General features: G+C 42.4%; 1 protein-coding gene across 7 annotated transcripts in view; it reads right to left on the bottom strand.

Moving 5' to 3' along the window:
* Positions 1-22,421, bottom strand: part of LOC109936781 (rab effector Noc2) — a 251,067-nt gene that overhangs the window by 98,519 nt on the left and 130,127 nt on the right. For 6 of the 7 annotated variants that reach the window (XM_048612714.1, XM_048612711.1, XM_048612716.1 and 3 more), the window contains one exon: positions 9,514-9,570. The gene's annotated coding sequence lies outside the window, so the exon portion shown is untranslated. Of the gene's footprint in view, positions 1-9,513; positions 9,571-12,675; positions 12,695-22,421 lie in introns of those variants that run through there. The other variant, XM_048612715.1, reaches the window with a different exon arrangement.

Raw genomic sequence — 22,421 nt, 5'->3', positions numbered from 1 at the left:
ACATACATTGCTGCAAGATGCAAAAACTCAAAAAATGTCAGTCAACTGTGGCTCGCAAATGAATTTCAGGATTGTGTAAGGTTAAAGGGAAGGTCTAAAAAGTTGCTAGAAATAGCAGTAATTCTGAGAATTGGAAGCATTTCAGAATCCAGCAAAAGAGATCAAGACAAGAGAAAGGAAGAACACAACGTGGATGCAAAAACAAGAAACCCACTATAAAAAGGAAATGTTTGAATAAAACAAATGTGGTTTAATTGGGCGCAGAGTGAGGAGTATTTATAATGGAGAATGGAAAAATGTCAGGTAAGTTAAATGATTATGCTTTATCTGTTTTCACTGAGTAATATGCAAGAAATCTCCCAGAACAAGAGATTCAAGAGTTTAGGGAGAATGAAGAGTTGAAGAAAATTAGCATTAAGGAGATTTTAATAGAGAAATTAATGGGACTGAAAGTTGATAAATCTCCAGGATCTGATAATCTATATTCCATAGCCTTAAAGGAAATGTCAATTAAGACGGTCAAAGCATTGAATAGAATTTTAGAATATAATCGTCAATGATTTCTGTAGTTTGGTGGGGTGACATTTGCCATTTCCAATGAAGAAGGGAGTGAAAAAGAGAAAGCAGAGAACTACAGACCTGTTGGCCTTTCATCAGTCGCAGGGCAAATGCCAGAATAAGAACATAGGCACAGGAGTAGGCCATTCAGCCTCTTGAGCCTGTTCTGCCATTCAATGAGATCATGGCTATCTGTGGCCTAAGGCCATATACCAGCCTTTGACCTATATCACTTAACACCCTTGCTTAACAAAAAATTATCTATCTTTCTCAGATTTATCTTAACAACTGATCCAGCATCTATTTGTCAAAGAACATTCCAAACATCTACCATCTTTTGTATGTCAAAGTGCTTCCTAACAGCTCTCGTGAATGGTCTGGCCCTAACTCGCAGACTATGCTCCCATTTCTAGAATCACAATCAGTGGAAGTAGTTTATCTTTATCAACCTTGTTTTTACGGTTAGGTGGGGACTTTTCTATCATTTTCTTTCCCTGACTTGACATGATAGATTGTACTGTACAATTGGAATAGGTTCAATAGCTCCTGAAAACAAAGTTATAAGATTTATTGCAACACATTTACAGTTATGAGAATACTTCCTTATACTCTGATTTCCATATTACTTTCGTAGGTCACATGAGTATACGTCACTGCCATCCATGGCATCACAAACCTTTCATGGGACTTCATCTAATATATTCGATCATACTATAGCCTCCACCTCAAATAAGTCTGTTGCGAGAACACTATGTATGGATCTACCTTCCCACTGATTTAGGTCCTTAAATAGGCAATTAATGTTAGTATTAGTCTAGCAGCAGGTTTCACTCGCCCTTCAACGCTTTCTAGACCAGCAACGCTTTGATTTTAAAATTCTTAACCAAGTTTACAAATCTCAAGATGGTCTTGCCCCTCCCTATCTCTTTAATCTCCTCCACTCCCAAAAATCCAGCAAAATATCTGCATTGCTATAAATCTGCCTCTTCAGCATTCTGGATTTTAGTTTCTCCAAGCATTGGTGGCCATACCGCCAGCTGCTTCAGCCATAAGAAATATCTTGCCAGCACCTCCCTGTCCTTCTGCTTCACATTTCTACTTCAAAATAGACCTTAACAACTACTTATTTCTCCAAACATTTGATCATTTGACCAGCTCATGTGACTCAGTATCATATTTTTGTTTTACAATGCTTCTGTGAAGCATCATGGGATGTTTTATTAAATTGAAAGTCTTAGGTGAATATATGTAGTTGCTGATGTGTTACAGCTACAAGTTATTCTACAAAATTGGACAGGGGACAAACATACAACTTAATTTTTAAAATAAAACCAAACAATCATGCTTATAATTCCCTAGTTTCAATTCTCGATAGTACTGAATAGGAATCTCCAAAACCAGGTTCATATTGTCAGCTAACTTTCTGGCTTTTGTCAGCATTTTCAGATCAATAAGAACACCAAGGTCGTTTCCACCGCCACCACATCTGGGGAGCACCAAATCATACAAGTTTGTTGCTTTTTTTTGGCATACACCCAATTCAAATGATCCCAAATTCCACTTGTACGTAGCAGGCAAGTACTCTCAGGATACAGCAATCACAACAATAGGAACAGTGCTGCATTTATCACTAGGTCATACTAGGCATAAGCAGAAGACAGAAAAAGGGATGCAAAGGGAATTGACAGGGATGGAAAAAAAATGCATAGCAAAAGGAAAGTAGGGAATTTGAGAATGAAAAGGGTACACATAACATTTTTTAAAACTCAAAATTAGGAAATAAAAGACTAAAATTATTGAATGAATGGTAAGAAGAAGGTGAGAGAGAGTCTAGGGGAGTTAAGAAAACAGTAATAGAGGTAAGGAAATATGAATGATTTGGTAGGCTGGAGGCATAATCGCTCCCTTGGGAAGATAGTACCCGTGTTAAAGGTAACAAGAAAGAAGAAAACCAGCATGAACTTGTGCAGGAGTTTCAAGCACTATCACTGTGGGGACTGAAAAGAAAGGAAAGAACATCTTCATCTCAATTTAGACAGGAAGAAGAGCAGCAAACTGAACATTTGGGAAGGGAAACAAAAGAAGAGTGCCAACGTGAACTGAGAATGTTGAGAATGTGCCTCTGTAAAGCACGAATAGTTGGATGCAGTAGAGCACCTCAGGGAACGGCTTCCAGGAATTTGCTCACTACTGGGGCTAAATGTAAATCACTACTACTCCCCACCCAATACATTTAAGTAAAGAATAAGGGGCCTAGAAAATTGGCCCAGTGAATTTGTTTGCAGCTCTATACTGGTCAGTCTTCAAAACAACTTGCTGATTGAAACACAAATCAATAAATCTCTTGTCCTTCTGAGGCTCAAACTGCTGATTTTGAAATCAACATCCCTGCTCTTCAAATCTAGACAACCAGATTACAGTCTCCATTCTGCAAAACACATTCCTTTTAAAAAGATAGATCTCACTGAAGGTAATTTTAAAAGAATACATTTTCTGGAACTAGTTATACAAAATAAAAGAAATAAATTGTGAAATTTTCCACAACAGAGCTCCACGACTACTACTGTTGCATCTTGAAAGTAGCCTGCATTGTGTAAAATATTATTATTCATTTCTTAAAAATACTTATAATAGAAAAGAACAGGGAGGAAATACAAGGCCAAGAAGCAGAAATGAACAAAGGAAGGCAAGTATAATGCATTTGCGAGAAGCTTTGCTAGAAGTTACTGCTGTAAAGTGAAAGATGGGTAAAATGTACCCTGACTAAACTTGACCAGTCTGCAGTAACCCTTTTTAACTCAGGCATTTTACATGATAAGATCATAAGAAGGGACAAGAGTCGGGGAAGATCCAACACAAACTTTATTGAACACCTTTTCAAAAACAGTATTTATCAGACTCTACTATTGTACTTTATCAATCTCTTCACAGGACTCTTCAGTAAAGACGAGTCTCAAATCTATTCTGCAGCTCCCCCTACCCCCACATCCAGTCCTGAAGGAGGGTTATATCTGAAACATTGACTGCTCTTTTCCTCCAGATGCTGCCTGGCTTCTTGTGTTTATCCAGCCTCCTGTTTGTCTACCTCTACACTAGCTAGCTACCTCTGACACATGCTTCTGAGATTTACTACACCCTATCCACCAGTCCCTTCTACTGTATTTAAATTGTTTATCCAAAAGGGCTGATAGTACCCATTCAGTTCCTCAGTCTTTGAGAGTTGACTGACGTTTCAGAATCTGTAGTTGTCAATTTAGACTTTCCCTCTGATCTAGGGCTGGTTCTAGTCTTCTGGTCATTTCACAGAGGTGGTCTTCTGGGTCTGGTCAGTCTGATGTTGCTCACCACAAGGTACAAGGAGCTGGAAATGCTATGCAGCTTGGCTGCCAGTTGAAGGTGCTCTCTGGAGACACCGTTAAAGAAGGCACAAAATCAGAGCAAGCTGGGGCTCCAGGCATCCGCTGCTCAAAGATTCTGTCGTCTGTGTTCAATACTATCAATCGGACGGGAGCAGGAAGATCCAATGAGGTGACTACTTTCAATACTTGAACCTTCAATAGTCAAATGTTATCCTTGTCACACTGAGCTCTGGCCTCCTACTGAGCTGAGTGCCAAGTCTGTGTAACATTCTTCCAATAAAGCAGGTTCATGGACGAAGTAACCAACAGTTTGTCCCAAAAAAATGTGGCCCCATTAGCATCTGGCCAGGCAGTTCAAGGTTTGTCTGGTTTTGACAGGAAGTTGATTGCCCACAACCTGGCTGCATGAACACTGCCTGTTCCAGCTCTGCAGTTTGCAAATTGCAGGGCCCAGCTGGGTTTAAAACTTAGCTTCCACATTTTGAATTTTTATTCATGCTCATGAAAAGAATGACAATATTTCTGTAACAATCCTGGAGGTCATGGATCACCTGACCACATTACATCAATCCCAGAACAAATTGGTAAGATTTTGTATTTTGGTAAATTGCATCTGGGCAATTTATGATCGATGAACAATGTGTCTGCATGTACACAATAGTTAATCTGAATGAAAAAATCACATTTGCTTCAGTGAATGCAGTGGTATATCTCATCCATAAAATTTATTGCTTTACACTTGTCCCACATGCATTTCTGCTACATGACATTTGTGGAGCCTCGATTTCTGGAAGATAATAGTACTGTCTCATGGGTAGTATCTCGCGTTAAACAAATGCATCCACTGTAACACTCATTGAGTAAAACAGAACGACAGAAATGATACATTACAGAAGGGGGCTGTTCAGCCCATTTTGTCCATACTGACCCAAAGACAAAGACAATCAGATGCCCCTTTCTAATCCCATCCTGTAGCCCTGCAGCTTGCTCCACTTAATGTTTGCAGTGTTCCATGCCACAGGTTGTGATACAAACAGATGGACGGCTGATTTTATTGTCACGTGTATTTTACAATGAGAGAAACAGCAAATACAGTGAAAAGTATTTCCACTGTCGCCACAATCCAGCTACATTTTGCATAATTTTAAGAAAAAAAATAGAAAGATATAGCTTAAAGAGAGTCCATCAATCCTGATAACTAAACACAGCACTTTGTTTTAAATTAAGATTGACTTTAGAAAGAACATAAAATCACAAAAATCCAGGCATCTGGATGGGTGTATGAATACGAAAGGTTTAGAGGGATATGGGCCAAATGAGACTAGATTAATTTAGGATATCTGGTCGGCATGGACAAGTTGGACCGAAGGGTCTGTTTCCGTGCTGTACATCTCTATGACTCTATGACTACAGCTCATGTTGGGCCTAGAGAGCCAGTATTTCTAAACCATATTTATCATCTGCAATACTGCATTTACAATAAATTTTAGCAAGTAGATTTGACAGGAGCTAACTCATACAATCCTGAAATAGATATTCACAGCAGTTCTACTCTTGCATCCATGATGTAAATAACTAGACACCTTACTGAATCTCCCTATTGCCCCCAAAATATGTGCAATTATCTATTCTCCAGACATAAAAGCACTTGCCAGGCTCTGGCATGCACCAGCACATAACCCAAGTGATCATCCTTCAACCTGAAACTATGATTATTATAGCTATTTGTAAGTGGTTGAAATTTGTTACTTTTTATTACATCTCCACACAAATCATTATTTTCAAACTTGGGGCCACTGATCTATGAAGGCAAAAGGGAAGGAACAAATGACTAATTGGGAGAGTAAATAGCTAACTGCAGCTGATTAAAGGGGAGCTTTAACATAAATAAATTTTAAAGAAACCATAACTAGGTAAACTAAAATAACACTTTGAAGGGTGGAGAGAGAGAGATAATGCATGCCTGCTCTTGAAGTTACCACCAATGGCAGAAGGCCACATGTACACCAGCAGACACTACATACTCCTTCTTCAAAAGAAACCCTGCTGCAGATATAACCATGGAAAGGAGCAAACAAATGAACACCTCATCTCCCAATGCCTGGAGTTTGTTTTATGTGGGTCTGAGGGGTCAATACCGAGCAGTGCAGCTTAGGATGTCAAAGAAGAAAGACCTAATAACCATATCTTCCTCAAAGTCTCAGTAACAATGCCTATTAAATGAATGTAACCTGCAACAAGTCACTTCTTGTTCAACACAACAGCCTCTTCCATTCAGCCTAGTAGTTGGTTTTCCTCTATCACCCTAGACCAAACAGGTCCTATGGATCCCTTAACACTTGGAAGATAGTTGCAGCAATCCTACCACATGGTGAGGTGCAGACTCAGTTTAGATGCCTCATATAATATTCTGGCAGTGGTGGGAGTCTGAAGATTCTTCAGCATCTTCAGAAATTTTAAATAGTCTGTTCATGCAGACAGACAGTCAGTTGATGGCAAGGAACAGCAGAAGAAACACACATGGCTAAGTTCAACATACAATTTCTTTGAGTCCATGGTAAAAGCTTTTCAGATCTAGTACAAAGGTACACTGCAGCAGTCGCATTGAGAACTCCATGAAGAGAGAGAACTAGTTTCTCCAAAACAGATACAGACTGCATCATGCTGCAGTGATGTGCAGGAGCAGTCAAGAGTTGCAATTCAGCCAAAGAACAAACATTAGAGGCTCCACAAATAAAGGATAAAATTCCTGGGAGGTAAGGGAAACCTCTGGTGCAATGTTACAGGCGATGAAAGCAAACAGAAAAGTTCAGACTGGAGTGTCACTGCCTTAGCAGGCAGCCACCATGGGCAAAGAAAATTAAACAGTCACAAAAACAAGTTAAATCCAGGTCGCAGACACAGGGAAATTGCATCACCAGAATTAAAGCGACAAAAGGAGTAGTTGGGAAGCCTAATCAGGCCTGGCGTAACAGAAGAAAGTTAGGAGACTTTACTAAGAATGGACGAAACTGCATGAATATCAGAAAGCATTTAGGTAAATGATGGAAAAAATGGAGTCATCCAGGAAAACACAATGGAAGAAATACAGATCATTATTAGAGCTGCAGACAGCAGGAATCATCAAGCATTGTTAAAGCAGAATTCATCTCAGAGCTTTGGATAGCGGGAGTCATTATGAAAACATAATTAAAGCAAACATCATTTACTGAAGTCTCAGACAGAAGGATTCATTCACTAAAGCATTTTGGAATCAGGAGCAATTAACTCTGAACTGCAGGATTCATCTAGTGAAGCGCTCAAAAAGACAGAAAACTTCAATTATAATTACGAAAGACAAGAACCTCCATTTTAGCTACGAATGAAGGAATCCTTCATTTTAAGTGCAGAATGTAGAGAAGCACTCCAGGACAGCGTCACAGAGCACCAGCACCGATATTAATGCAAAATAACATTTTAAGTAAGTTGAAAGAAATCACATTGACAAAACAAGACATCAGAAATAATGATTGATTATTGATTCTTGTCAAGAATTGGACATCTTGGAAAACAACTCTCAATTTTAATAGGAACTGCAGATGCTGGAGAATCTGAGATAACAAGGTGTACAGCTGGATGAACTCAGCAGGCCAAGCAGCATCAAAGGAGCAGGAAAGCTGATGTTTCGGGTCTAGATCCTTCTTTAGAAATCATTTCTGAAGAAGGGTCTAGACCCAAAACGTCATCTTTCCTGCTCCTCTGATGCTGCTTGGCCCGCTGTGTTCATTCAGCTCTACACCTTGTTATCTCAATTTGCAGAATAGCTTCCAAATTAGATATGAAAATGAGAGGATATGGTGTGTACAGCCCAATAGAGACCAGCATTGAGAATGGACAGCAATGTTCAATGATACAAGATACATCTGAAATTGTCTGTTTTGGAGCTTCAGGATACTGCAAGAATAACTTCTTGTTCCAACAAGTACGACACCCTCCATGAAGGAAAACCAAAAGATTAAAATGTCCTTAAGTTGAACGGGACCTCAGACCTCAACCTGTCAGAAAGAGAATCAAAGTCAAACCTTTTTCACCCAGCAAAATACTAGTCTTCCGAAGTCCAAAAGAACACATTTCAGGAGAACAGAGAAACTTCCACATCACCTGAATTTGTAGAGTCAGAGAATTGGGAAGGGGTGGTGGGAAGATGAAGTATTGACAAATATAATTAGGTATACAGATTAGCCAACTCGGTCAGGCCCAGAGCAGCACTCCCTCTAATTTTCTTATCGATTGCATGGGCCTCTGAGGCACATAGGCAACAGTGACTTCCAGAATCCAAAGTCAATGCTGCAATCAGCAGGATGACGCCAAATTGCTTCATTCAGAATAAACAACACTGCCCAGGAGCAGGCTAAAAAGGACACTAGACATCGTCCAAATTGCATCACTGAAGGTTAGGAACTTGGAGCTGAAGTGAAGTAAATATTGAGGAATGGCCGCTTTAAATAATAGAAAAAGGAATGCAAATCTTGCACATCCAATATAGGCGTGGAACATGGACTCATCAAGGCTGCAGAAATCACAGGTGGCCCAGACATCAGGGAACCAACTTAATAAATGGTTGCATGGACATAATACCCTCCATGCCAAACTATTGATGGCAAAGTGAACTGCCACTATGGGCCTCTCGGTAGCAGAATGGACAACACTACACAAAATTCGTCTTTCCATGTGTCGAAAGTACTTCATCAATCAATGCCCACTACTTGTATATGCTCAATCTAAATGAGGCAATTAACTCACTAATCAACATGATGACATAATGACATTTTTAAGTTCAAGCAGAAAACATCATAATTAGGTATCTACATATGCATGCACATCTGTACTGTAACCTTATCTCTTGTACAAGGCATGGTTTACAATACATATTTTGTCTGTATTTCTTATATTTTAAAAACACACTTCAGTATTGTATCTATGTACTTGATTGATTTCTTAGAATTTGTTTTTCATGCATTTTTGTTTTATTAACTGCATTTCTTCTGTTTTTCAAAATATAGCAATAGCACCAGGCCCTAAATAAATGCAAAACTAAGAACAAGAAAATTTAGAGAAGACATTTCACTAGGATTTTGATGGAAGTTGTCCAATAGCACACAAAATACAGCAGAAAAGTGCACAAGTATAATTTTTGGACCAGCTTTACGTACCAGGCAATGGCTACGTGGCTTTTACAAGGTTAAGGTGGGGGAAGAGATTCATTCACTGTCCCCTAGAATATAACTATCCTAATCCCAACATACGCAGTAATAAGAGAAGAATTCAACGTTGTATAAATATAGTCTCACTTGAAAGGTGCTCAAAGGTGTAACATAATTTAAGATTAGTTAATAAAAATCTTGATTATCTTCTGGTTTAGAAGACCAACTAAGCCATCTAATGGCATTTAAATTCTGTTTATTCATTTTGCCATGTAAACATATAAATATATAACTACAGATTTAGCCAAGTGTTCAGGATTCAATTCTAGCTATACATCTTAACAGGCACGGTAATGGTGAAATAATGCTTCTGGCTTTCAAATTCACTGCACCTACAGAGGAAATGTACTTACTTTAGAAGCAGGAAATTTCAAAAGTCATCAAATTGTTCTTGCTGGATTCTATTCCACCTACAGAGAGTAAACAGGAATGCTTTAAAATGATTTCAAATAGCCCACAAACCATAGAACTACAACATCTTATGAAGCTTAAATTGGAGACAAGTGGAATTCCAGGATGATATTTTCTATCAGTATTTGTAAGATTGCATTGTGCTAGTGCATTAAAAATCCTATTTCTCACATCACAGGAATGGCAGGATTCGGGAACCTTGAATGACAGGGGAAATTATCAGCTTGTGACAATACTATGACTATAAGAGGTGTATTTTGTCCTGTTTTTTTTAAATGAAGAAAAATTGAGCCAGAGGTGTTGAGTCGTCTGCTTCAAAGCCAACAAAGTAAACAGCTCGTGAGACCTCGGTTTTTTTGTTAAAGTTGCAACAATAGAAGCAGCCTGGTACAAAAGGTAGAGTCTCAGGGGATCCTGGGTGAGTTACCTAGATGGATACAAAACTGGCTTGGTCGTAGATGACAGAGTATGGGTGCAAGGGTGCTTTTCAGAATGCAGATCAGTAACTAGTTGTGTTCCGCTGGGATCGGTGCCAGTACCAATGATCTGGAGAAAAATGTAGGTGGCCTGATTAGTAAGTTTGCAGACGACACCAAAATTGGCAGAGTTGCAGATAGCGAGGAGGACTGTCAAAGGGTACAGCAGAATATAGATAAATTGCTGATTTGGGCACAGAAATGGCAGATGGAGCTTAATCCAGACAAATGCAAGGTGATGCATTTTGGAAGGTCAAAGTCAGGTGTAAATTATACAATAAATGGCAGAATCTTTAGAAGTATTGACATATGGAGGGATCTAGGCATACAGGTCCACAGATTGCTAAAAGTGGCAACACAGATAAATAAGGTGATCAAGAAGACATATAGCACACTTGCCTTCATTGGCCAGGACATCGAATATAAAAGTTGACAAATTATGATACAGCTGTATAAGACTTTAGTTAGGCCTCATTTGGAATATTGTGTGCAGTTCTGGTTGCCAATCTCCTAGGAGGACGTGGATGCTTTGAAGAGGGTGCAGAGAAAGTTTACCAGGATATTGTCTTGTCTGGAGCATTTTAGTTATGAGACTGATTGGAAAAACTTAGATGATTTTCACTGGAAAGAGTCGGAGGGGCACACGGATACAAAATTATGAGAGGCATAGTTAGGGTAAATAGCCAGAGGCCTTTTCCCAGGGCGAAAAGCAACTACAAGAGAGCATAGGTTCAAAGTGAGAGGGGGAAAATTTAGGGGAGAAGGGCAGGGAAATTTTTTTCACACAGTTTGGTGGGTGCCTGGAATGCACTGCCAATGGAAGTGGTGCAAGCAGACACGTTAGCAATGTTTAAGGCGTGTCTTGATAGGTACATGAACAGGAGGCAAACAGAGGGACAGAAACCGCTTATGGGCAATAATTAGCAGTTTAAAATAAGGATTAGGAATCGGTGCAAGCTTAGTGGGCCAAAGGGCCTATTCCTGTGCTGCACTGTATTGTAAATTTGCAGTCCTGACTGAGACAAAAAAGGGATAAACTGACCACATTCTACAATGGCTGCTTGATCTGATTAAGTAGCATCTGCTTTGTCATAATCATTGTAATATCAGTTTACAATTTTTACCAGTTGAAGATGTTATTTATTCTTGCTGAAATGAATATTTTAAAGCATAGTCACTTGGCAATACAGAATTTGGGTCTTGCTGAAAAGAAGACACGCTGTTGAAGCTTTTTATCTTGCGCTCATCAGGCAAATGCAAGAATACCATCTTTCGAAGGAACCAATTTATATTGCAAGAGAAACATTTTAGGTGCATTTCTTGTGCAGTACAAACTGTTGTTCTCTTTGCATGTGAACCCATGTCCCTGGAACAATTGCCCAAGGATTTGAATTACTGGTCCAGTGTCGTTATCACAACAACACTGCCTACCCCCAAATTTCTGTTACACGATACACACATTTTACATTTTTAAATAGAACATAGAACATAGAACATAACAGCGCAGTACAGGCCCTTCGGCCCTCGATGTTGCGCCGACCTGTGAAAACCAATCTGAAGCCCATCTAACCTAAACTATTCCATTATCATCCATATGTTTATCCAATGACCATTTAAATGCCCTTAAAGTGGGCGAGTCTACTATTTTTGCAGGCAGGGCATTCCACGCCCTTACTACTCTCTGAGTAAAGAACCTACCTCTGACATCTGTCCTATATCTATCACCCCTCAACTTAAAGCTATGTCCCCTCGTGCTAGCCATCACCATCCGAGGAAAAAGGCTCCCACTGTCCACCCTATCTAATCCTCTGATCATCTTGTATGTCTCTATCAAGTCACCTCTTAACCTTCTTCTCTCTAACGAAAACAGCCTCAAAACCCTCAGCCTTTCCTCATAAGACCTTCCCTCCATACCAGGCAACATCCTGGTAAATCTCCTCTGCACCCTTTCCAATGCTTCCACATCCTTCCTATAATGCGGTGACCAGAACTGTACGCAATACTCCAAGTGCGGCCGCACCAGAGTTTTGTACAGCTGCAACATGACCTCATGGCTCCGAAACTCAATCCCTCTACCAATAAAATCTAACATACTGTACGCCTTCTTAACAACCCTATCAACCTGGGTGGCAACTTTCAGTGATCTATGCACATGGACACCGAGATCTTTCTGCTCATCCACACTACCAAGAATCTTACCATTAGCCCAGTACTCTGTATTCCTGTTACTCCTTCCAAAGTGAATCACCTCACACTTTTCCGCATTAAACTCCATTTGCCACCTCTCAGCCCAGCTCTGCAGCTTATCTATGTCCCTCTGTAACCTACAACATCCTTCTGCACTATCCACAACTCCACCGACTTTGGTGTCATCCGCAAATTTACTAACCCATCCTTCTACGCCCTCATCCAGGTCATTTATAAAAATGACAAACAGCAGTGGCTCCAAAACAGATCCTTGCGGTACACCACTAGTAACTGAACTCCAGGATGAACATTTCCCATCAACCACCACCCTCTGTCTTCTTACAGCTAGCCAATTTCTGATCCAAACCGCTAAATCACCCTCAATCCCATGCCTCCGTAAATACTTTGCTCGTAAAGGGATGAACATTGTGGGCTACTTACAGCACTTGGACTACAGCAATTCAAGATGGCAGGTCACCACCACCTTCTAAAGAGCAATTAATGATGGGAAATAAATGCTGGCCCAGCCAGCAATGTTCACATCCCACAAGTGAATAACAAAACAAGTTAAAAGTCAACAAAGAGGGGACGGAAGTCAATCAGGATCCTTAATCTTGAGACATATCCAGCAACGCTGCTACAAGTATGTATGTTGATGTCATCAATCCAATAGGACAATTGGAGTCTCCAGGAATGAAAGATATATCTCCTCAATACTGCTGTGAGTAACCCAGCAGAAAAACTATAAAGGCATTTTTTTTTTTTCTAATTTTCTTTGAACAATTTTGTTGGTTTAAAAAAACCTGGAGACGGCTGCCTGACTGGTTAGGGTGGTTGATGTGATAAATTCTCCCGGAACATGTCCAACCAGAGTTGTGAACTCCAGCATACATGCAAATGACTCAGCTTCCTTGGCTTCTTGGCACGGACTTCCCAGTTTTCACAGAAAACAAACAAAGGCCAAAGGCATATTAACCACATTCAAGGCATTCCTGTCTAAATATGGTGTGCGTTGTGTTTAGGCACGTTACAGCTGTGAACTGTGGGTAGGTCAGTTTTTCTTAATAGTTAAACCACAACATTAAATTGGTTTGGAGTTTGCAGGATAAATTATTAGTTGTTTTATTATTCTCCTGGCTAGAGGGTTATAAACACAGATGTATTTATTTAATGAAAAGGAAATTGGTGTAAAAAGCAGGTACACTAAAAAATCCAAACCATTTGCTGTAATTTCTGAGGTTATCTTAAGATTTAGAATCACCTTTCAATATTGATACTTAAGTTGGAACTGCAAATTAGAGTAAAGTTTTTATTTAGGAAAGTACGCAAGTTTGAAGTGGATTAGTCTTTTTTTAAATTTCAGCAGAAGTTATTAGTAACTGGAATATTAAAGTATGTTTGTGTCTATATTGTATATTTGTTTGCAAGATCTGATAATTCTTTCCAAATTACCATGAAGCATGTCAAAATAATGTATAATTAAATTAAAAACAAAAAAGAACAAAGCTATTTTACAAGCCAGCCAATTGTCTTTGCAATTGCCTTAGGTCTGGAATATGCTTAGAAGTTTGGCAGCTAACTTCCTAGCCTGATAAAAAAAACGAAAGAACAGTGGATGCTGTAAATCAGGAACAAAAACAAAGTTACTGGAAAAGCTCAGCAGGTCTGGCAGCATCTGTGAAGGAGAAAACAGAGTTAACGTTTTGGGTCTGGTGACACTTCCTCAGGACTTCCTAGGAAGTGTTCAACTTCCTAGCCTGCCTCTTTAAGCTACTACTTAGCTCATGGCCTCTATGGGTCTTGGAGTCAATCAAAAGCTATGTATTCTCGTTACAAATTTCTTTGCAGAGTCTTGTAGCACAGTGATAACATCCATAACCGCTGAGCAAGGAGGCTCAAGACCATCCTGCCCCAGAAATGTGTGATAAAATTTCCAAATAGGTTGATTAATTGAATAATTTTTTAAGCTGAGGGAAGAAAAATAAATAATATTTTTGTATATTTATTTTAAATGTAGTTTAGTCATTTTAAATTTAATAAACTGAATCGTAACTGAACAAGATATGGGGACTCTACTATGATGGAGATCCTTAACACTAACATTTGATATGCAAATACTGCAAATTTAGAATGATCCATCAATTTAAGACGGGTTTTGAGAGTGGTATAGTGTTTGGAGCACCAGCATGACTCACAACAAAGTGACAACAAGGTGCAGGGCTGGATGAACACAGCAGGCCAAGCAGCATCATAGGAGCAGAAAGGCTGATGTTTCGGGCCTAGACCCTTCATCAGAAAAGGGGGAGGGGAAGGGGGTTCTGAAATAAATAGGGAGAGAGTGGGAGGCGGATAGAAGATGGATAGAGGAGAGGAAACAAAACAGGTCGAAGAGGCGGGGATGGGGCCAGTAAAGGTGAGTGTAGGTGGGGAATTAGGGAGGGGATAGGTCAGTCCAGGGAGGACGGACAGGTCAAGGGGGCGGGATGAGGTTAGTAGGTAGGAGATGGAGGTGTGGCTTGAGGTGGGAGGAGGGGATAGGTGGAAGGAAGAACAGGTTAGGGAGGCAGGGACGAGCTGGACTGGTTTTGGGATGCATAGAGGGAGGGGAGATTTTGAAACTTGTGAAATCCACATTGGGCTGCAGGATTCCCAAGCAGAATATGAGTTGCTGTTCCTGCAACCTTCGAGTGGCATCGTTGTGGCACTGCAGGAAGCCCAGGATGGACATGTCGTCTGAGGAATGGGAGGGGGAGTTGAAATGGTTCGCGACTGGGAGGTGCAGTTCTTTATTGCGAACCGAGCGTAGGTGTTCTGCAAAGTGGTCCCCGAGCCTCCGCTTGGTTTCCCCGATGTAGAGGAAGCCACAGCGGGTACAGCGGAAGCAGTATACCACATTGGCAGATGTGCAGGTGAACATCTGCTTGATGTGGAAAGTCTTCTTGGGGCCTGGGATGGGGGTGAGGGAGGTGGTATGGGGGCAGGTGTAGCACTGCCTGCGGTTGCAGGGAAAAGTGCCGGGTGTGGTGGAGCTGGACGGGAGTGTGGAGCGGACAAGGGAGTCACGGAGAGAGTGGTCCCTCCAGAAAGCAGATGAGAGTGGGGAAGGAAAGATGTCTTTGGTGGTGGGGTCGGATTGCAGATGGCGGAAGTGTCAGAGGATGATGCGTTGGATCCGGAGGTTGGTGGGGTGGTACGTGAGGACGAGGGGGATTCTTTTTTGGTTCTTATTGCGTGGACGGGGTGTGAGGGATGAGATGTGGGAGACACGGTTGAGGGCGTTCTCGACCACTGAGGGGGGGGAAGTTACGGTCCTTGAAAAACGAGGACAACTGAGATGTACGGGAGTGGAATGCCTCATCCTGGGAGCAGATGCGGCAGAGGCAAAGGAATTGGGAATAGGGGATAGCATTTTTGCAGGAAGGTGGGTGGGAGGAGGAATGATACAACTTCAGTTTGCCAGTCTTTCAACCATTAGCATCACCCTCTCTCAATCTAATCCATCCTGTTGTGGGTGTTTTCTTTTTAGGCAAAGATACACACCTCTTTTACAGGTATCAGACATGTTTTGGTTTATTTGCCATGCTTTAAAATTGGGCAAATTTCCTGTGTCTGTCTGCAGCTTTGAAAAGGGCAGCAGGCAACAACCAGTTTCTGAATGGAGTGTTAAGGCTTTGCTCTCAAGTTCTCAGAACTTTGAGCAGGTCACTTTGCCCGACCTTCATGGTTGATGACATGTTTTAAATTCATTAACGTGTCATGAAATGGAAAACATGTTCACAAATGTGACTGCATGTGAAGCATGTACCTGCTGGTGTAGATTTCTTCCTCCAAGCTCTAGTGAACTCACACTGTGGTCCTGTATGCCCAGATCCCTCCATATGTCAATGCTCCTAAAGATTCTGCCATTTATGGTATAATTCACACCTGCATTTTGGAAGATCAAATTCATCAACTCATTTGTCTGGCTTAAACTCCATCTGCCATTTCTGTGCCCAAATCAGCAATCTATCTATATTCTGCTGTACCCTTTGACAGTCCTCCTCACTATCTGCAACTCTGCCAATTTTGGTGTCGTCTGCAAACTTACTAATCAGACCACCTACATTTTTCTCCAGGTACTAGCACCGATCCCAGCAGAACATAACTAATTACTGATCTGCATTCTGAAAAGCTCCCTTGCACCCCTGCTCTGTCATCTATGACCAAGCCAGTTTTGTATCCATCTAGTGAATACAAACCTCTTCAGTTACTTGACCCTATGGTAATGGAGGTGGATTATTTTTGTGCAAATGCTTAGTTTTGGGATCAAAATTGCAATTAAGGGTGCTACACTGACTGATGCCAGCAAACCTGACTAGAGGAGGCAAGTGGGGCTAAACTCACAATGAGACACAGCTTAAAAAAAAAATGCTCCATTCAAAAGGTAATCTTTTGTGTTGAGGTTGGTTGGCTCGCCGAGCTGGTTTGTCGTTCTGCAGACGTTTCGTTACCATGCTTGGTAACGTCCTCAGTGCAGCCTCTGATGAAGCGTCGGTGTGTTCTCCCGCCTGGTTTTTAAACTCTGGGGTCTGTTGCGATGGATTGCCTCACTTCCGGGTTTCCTCCGTGGTGGAATGTATATGGGATCGAGTTCAATGTGTTTATTAATAGCCTGCTTCTTGGAGTGCCATGCTTCCAGGAATTCTCACGCTTGTCTCTGCCTAGCCTGTCCCAGGATCTTGCTGTTGTCCCAGTCAAAGTCATGGTTCTCCTTGTCCATGTGGATTGAGAGGAGTGAGTATTGGTCGTGTCTTTTTGTAGCCAGTTGGTGTTCATGTACTCTTGTTGTTAGTTTCCTTCCTGTTTGTCCGATGTAGTGTTTCTCGCAGTCTCTGCAGGGGATCTTGTAGATGACATTGCTCCTGTCCATGGCGGGGGAGTGGGTCTTTAGTTCGGGTGAGCACTTGTCGTAGGGTTGATGTGGGTTTGTGTGCCACTCTGATGCCCAGCGGTCGTAGAAGTCTTGTGGTGAGTTTTGACGTGTTCCTGATGTAGGGTAGTGTGATGAGTGTGTCGGGGCGTGTAGAATCTTTCTGATGCTGTTCGTGTAGGCATCTCCTGACCCAGAACATGACCCCAGCGAAACCATCCCCAAGGACAACATGCTTAAACTACTGGACCTATGCCTGACCACCCACTTCAGCTTCAACGGCCAAACATACGAGCAAATCAACAGGACACCCATGGGATCGCCTATCTCCGTACTCATAGCAGAAGCAGTGATGCAAAGACTGGAAAGGACTGCCCTTCTGCAAATCCAACCTAAACTATGGATACGCTACGTGGACAACACCTTTGTCATCATTAAACGGACCAAATTAGAAGAGACACACAAACTCATAAACAACACCCTCACCGGAATAAAATTCACCAGAGAGGAAGAGAAGAACAAACAACTCCCATTCCTGGACGTCATGGTAGAGCGCAAGACAAATGGGGAACTGCAAACGAAAGTACACCAAAAAGCCACACACACTGACCAGGTATTGAACTTCAATAGTAACCATCCCAGCACACACAAACGAAGCTGTGTGCGAACACTATTTAAAAGGGCAACAACACACTGCAGCAACATGGAACTACGCCAAGAGGAGGAGGAATACCTCTTCCAAGTGTTCAAGGATAATGGATATCCAAAGAACTGGGTCAGGAGATGCCTACAGGAACAGCATCAGAAAGATTCTACGCGCCCCGACACACTCATCACACTACCCTACATCAGGAACATGTCAGAACTCACCACAAGACTTCTACGACCGCTGGGTATCAGAGTGGCATACCAACCCACATCAACCCTACGACAAGTGCTCACCCGAACTAAAGACCCACTCCCCCGCCATGGACAGGAGCAATGTCATCTACAAGATCCCCTGCAGAGACTGCGAGAAACACTACATCGGACAAACAGGAAGGAAACTAACAACAAGAGTACATGAACACCAACTGGCTACAAAAAGACACAACCAATACTCACTCATCTCAATCCACATGGACAAGGAGAACCACGACTTTGACTGGGACAACAGCAAGATCCTGGGACAGGCTAGGCAGAGACAAGCGTGAGAATTCCTGGAAGCATGGCACTCCACGAAGCAGGCTATTAATAAACACATTGAACTCGATCCCATATACATTCCAGCACGGAGGAAACCCGGAAGTGAGGCAATCCATCGCAACGGACCCCAGAGTTTAAAAACCAGGCGGGAGAACACACCGACGCTTCATCAGAGGCTGCACTGAGGATGTTACCAAGCTACAGATCTACTCCAAAACCTTAATAATCTTTTGGGATTGTGTCCTCATCCTGTGCAAGCCTTTGCTGAAGGAATTAACAGATGTGTACCTGTCCATAGCGGTCAGTTATCCAAAAGCACACGAGTTGCTATGTGTTATTTGGTGTGAAACCTGGCCAATGAGAGAATTAGTACCACTGTGGTGCAAGTTGTGTTTCATTGCTAACTACAATGAAGTGAGACATGGATTACACAAGGCATCGGATGGAAATGCCTGGCCCCCATTCCCCTATAGGACAGTCCTCTGCAGTGGTAACCTTACAAATAGATTCAAATCCCACCATGGTAGATGATGGAATATGAACTCAATAAAACAAAAACTGGAATCAAAAGCTAGCCTACTGGAGACCTTATCGATTGTCAGACAAACCCATTTGGTTCATTAATTTTGTTTAGGAAAGGAAATCTGCCATCTGTACCTACATATGTCTCCAGATCCACAGCAATGTGGTTGGCTCTTAAATGCTTTCTGGGCAATTAGATATAGGAAATAAATGCTGGCCCAGCCAGTGATGTTCACATTGCATAAACAAATAAAAACTAGAAAAAGACAAACCATGATGCCACCCCCACAATATCAAAGATGAACTATTTCAGCCCACAGCAGTAATTCATACAGTAAAAGGCGAAGTTAATTATTCTGCTTTGGATTCAGGCCATCTAAAGTTTATAAAAAGTCAAACTCCATCAAAATTAATATGAACACATTTTAAAATGACATTAAAAATCGATACATACATTGATAATATTTTAATTTTACACACAACAGCATAAGGTTTGGCCTCAAGTTGTTTTAGGTGATTAGCAAAATTTTTTCTTGACATTTGATTCATTACTTTAATGTCTCTTGGCTATTGTCCAGGTTTTAATTAAATGATCAGGATCAGATTACCAGCTCAGAACCTCCCATTTCTGAGTCATAGTACATCAGCTGATCTAGAAAATGAGCTGACCAACTGTTCCACGGAAGAAGACAGCTCAAGGACAGTCCTGATAGGCTTTATGGCAACAAAAACTTAAACTGAGAGTGTGGAGGGAGTGGCAGTCAGTATTGGTTATGGTTTGGGAGTTGGTTTGTTCAGTTGGCTAGATGGCTAGACCACAATGTAGCATGATACCAACAGCACAGGTTCAATTCCTGCACTGGCTGAGGTCAACATGAGTTCTCACTTTCTCAACCTTGCCCCTTGCCTGAGACATGGTGACTCTCGGGTTAAACTCGCCATCAGTCTTTTTGTAAGGAGCCAGCAGTCCCACAGTGACCTTACCTTCGTTTTAAATTGGAGCCGATAGACTGATTACAAAAAGCTACAGGCATACCTGCAGCTTTTACTGCAGATTGGAAAAGTTTTTTTTTTAAAAATATGTTTAAAATCATTCTTTACATACACAAAGAAGCTAAACATTTGCTAAGATCCATTAGTGGGAACCAGGTCCACAAAGCATGATTATTCTAGGGTCACTGGAAGTGATGCAAGAAGCATGCAAACTCTCTGCTTCCTGCCATTGTTTCCTGCAATTTTTACATACTGCATGTAGTCCACTTGAGTGCATTGCACATTTTTAAACATGTCCATAGACTATTTGTTTCCTGTAGGAAATGTTGCTGATTGCCATTTGATCATGCACCCATGCAGGTCAGAGGGAAAATTGCTGCTTGCTCATCTCCATGATTGTGGCATGCAGCCCAGTGCTAAAATGGCTGTTAAGTGACTCTGCACTCAGCACGATCATGTGTGGTAAGCATCAATTAAAGCCAACTTGCATCTCTTAAAATGGAGATGCATTCTGGCTGGAAGACAGGAGTTGCTGTAAGTAGATGGCAAAGATCTTTTGAGCAGGGAAGAACCACAGCAATGAGGTACAGGCCAGAGAAAAGGCTTCCAGGCTCTTAGATACAATTCTTGAAAGGGGACTGAAATGCCTTACAAAAACAAAGCCAGAAACTAATTATTAACCGGCTTTATTTTATAAATAAACACACATTGAACATATAACGATCAAGCTTAGTTTGATCACTATAAATTGCTTGACATAATTTTAAAAGATGAATAAACTATAATTCCCCACCAGTAGGTTGTCATTTAAATGAGAGATAGTAGGAACTGCAGATGCTGGAGAATCCGAGACAACAAGTTGCAGAGCTGGATGAACACAGCAGGCCAAGCAGCATCATAGGAGTAGAAAGGCTGACGTTTCACTCTCCGACACCTCCTCTTACCGCCCCCTTGATCATGACCCCAACCCCGAGCACCAAACCATCATCTCCCAAACCATCCACAACCTCATCACCTCAGGTGACCTCCCACCCACGGCCTCCAACCTCAATCGTTCCCCAACCCCGCACTGCCCACTTCTATCTCCTTCCCAAAATCCACAAACCAGATCCATTGTCTCCGCCTGCTCCTGCCCCACCAAACTTATCTCCAACTATCTGGACTCCATTTTCTCCCCCTTGGTCCAGGAACTCCCTACCTATGTCCGTGACACCACTCACGCCCTCCAACCCCTCCAGAACTTCCAATTCTCCGGTCCCCAACACCTCATCTTTACCATGGACGTCCAGTCCCTATACACCTGCATTCCCCATACAGAGGGCCTAAAGGCCCTCCGCTTCTTCCTGTCCCGCAGGCCCGACCAGTCCCCCTCCACTGACACCCTCATCCGCTTAGCCGAACTCGTCCTCACCCTCAACAACTTCTCTTTCAATTCCTCCCACTTCCTACAGACAAAGGGGGTGGCCATGGGTACCCACATGGGCCCAAGCTACGCCTGCCTCTTTGTAGGTTACGTGGAACAATCCCTCTTCCGTACCTACACTGGCCCTAAACCCCACCTCTTCCTCCGTTACATTGATGACTGTATCGGCGCCGCCTCGTGCTCCCACGAGGAGCTCGAACAGTTCATCCACTTCACCAACACCTTCCACTCCAACCTTAAGTTCACCTGGACCATCTCTAATACCTCTCTCTCCTTCCTGGACCTCTCTGTCTCCATCTCGGGCAACCACCTAGAAACCGATATCCATTTCAAGCCCACCGACTCCCACAGCTACCGAGAATACTCCTCCTCCCACCCACCTTCCTGCAAAAATACCATCCCCTATTCCCAATTCCTTGGCCTCCGCCGCATCTGCTCCCAGGATGAGGCATTCCACTCCCGTACATCTCAGTTGTCTCGTTTTTCAAGGACCGCAACATCCCCCCCCTCGGTGGTCAAGAACGCCCTCAACCGTGTCTCCCTCATTTCCCGCAACTCATCCCTCACACCCCGTCCACGCAATGAGAACCAAAAAAGAATCCCCCTCGTCCTCACGTACCACCCCACCAACCTCCGGATCCAACGCATCATCCTCCGACACTTCCGCCATCTGCAATCTGACCCCACCACCAAAGACATCTTTCCCTCCCCACCCTTATCTGCTTTCCGGAGGGACCATTCTCTCCGTGACTCCCTTGTCCGCTCCACACTCCCCTCCAGCCCCACCACACCCGGTACTTTTCCCTGCAACCGCAGGAAGTGCTACACCTGCCCCCATACCTCCTCCCTCACCCCCATCCCAGATGTTCACCTGCTCATCTGCCAATGTGGTATACTGCATCCGCTGTACCCGTTGTGGCCTCCTCTACATCAGGGGAAACCAAGCGGAGGCTCGGGGACCGCTTTGCAGAACACCTATGCTCGGTTCGCAATAAACAACTGCACCTCCCAGTCGCGAACCATTTCAACTCCCCCTCCCATTCCTCAGACGACATGTCCATCCTGGGCCTCCTGCAGTGCCACAACGATGCCACCCGAAGGTTGCAGGAACAGCAACTCATATTCCGCTTGGGAACCCTGCAGCCCAATGGTATC

The sequence above is a fragment of the Rhincodon typus genome, chromosome 26 (genome assembly GCF_021869965.1).
Source record: "Rhincodon typus isolate 14 chromosome 26, sRhiTyp1.1, whole genome shotgun sequence".
Classification (NCBI taxonomy): Eukaryota; Metazoa; Chordata; class Chondrichthyes; order Orectolobiformes; family Rhincodontidae; genus Rhincodon; species Rhincodon typus.
This window is presented reverse-complemented; position numbering and strand designations above follow the sequence as displayed.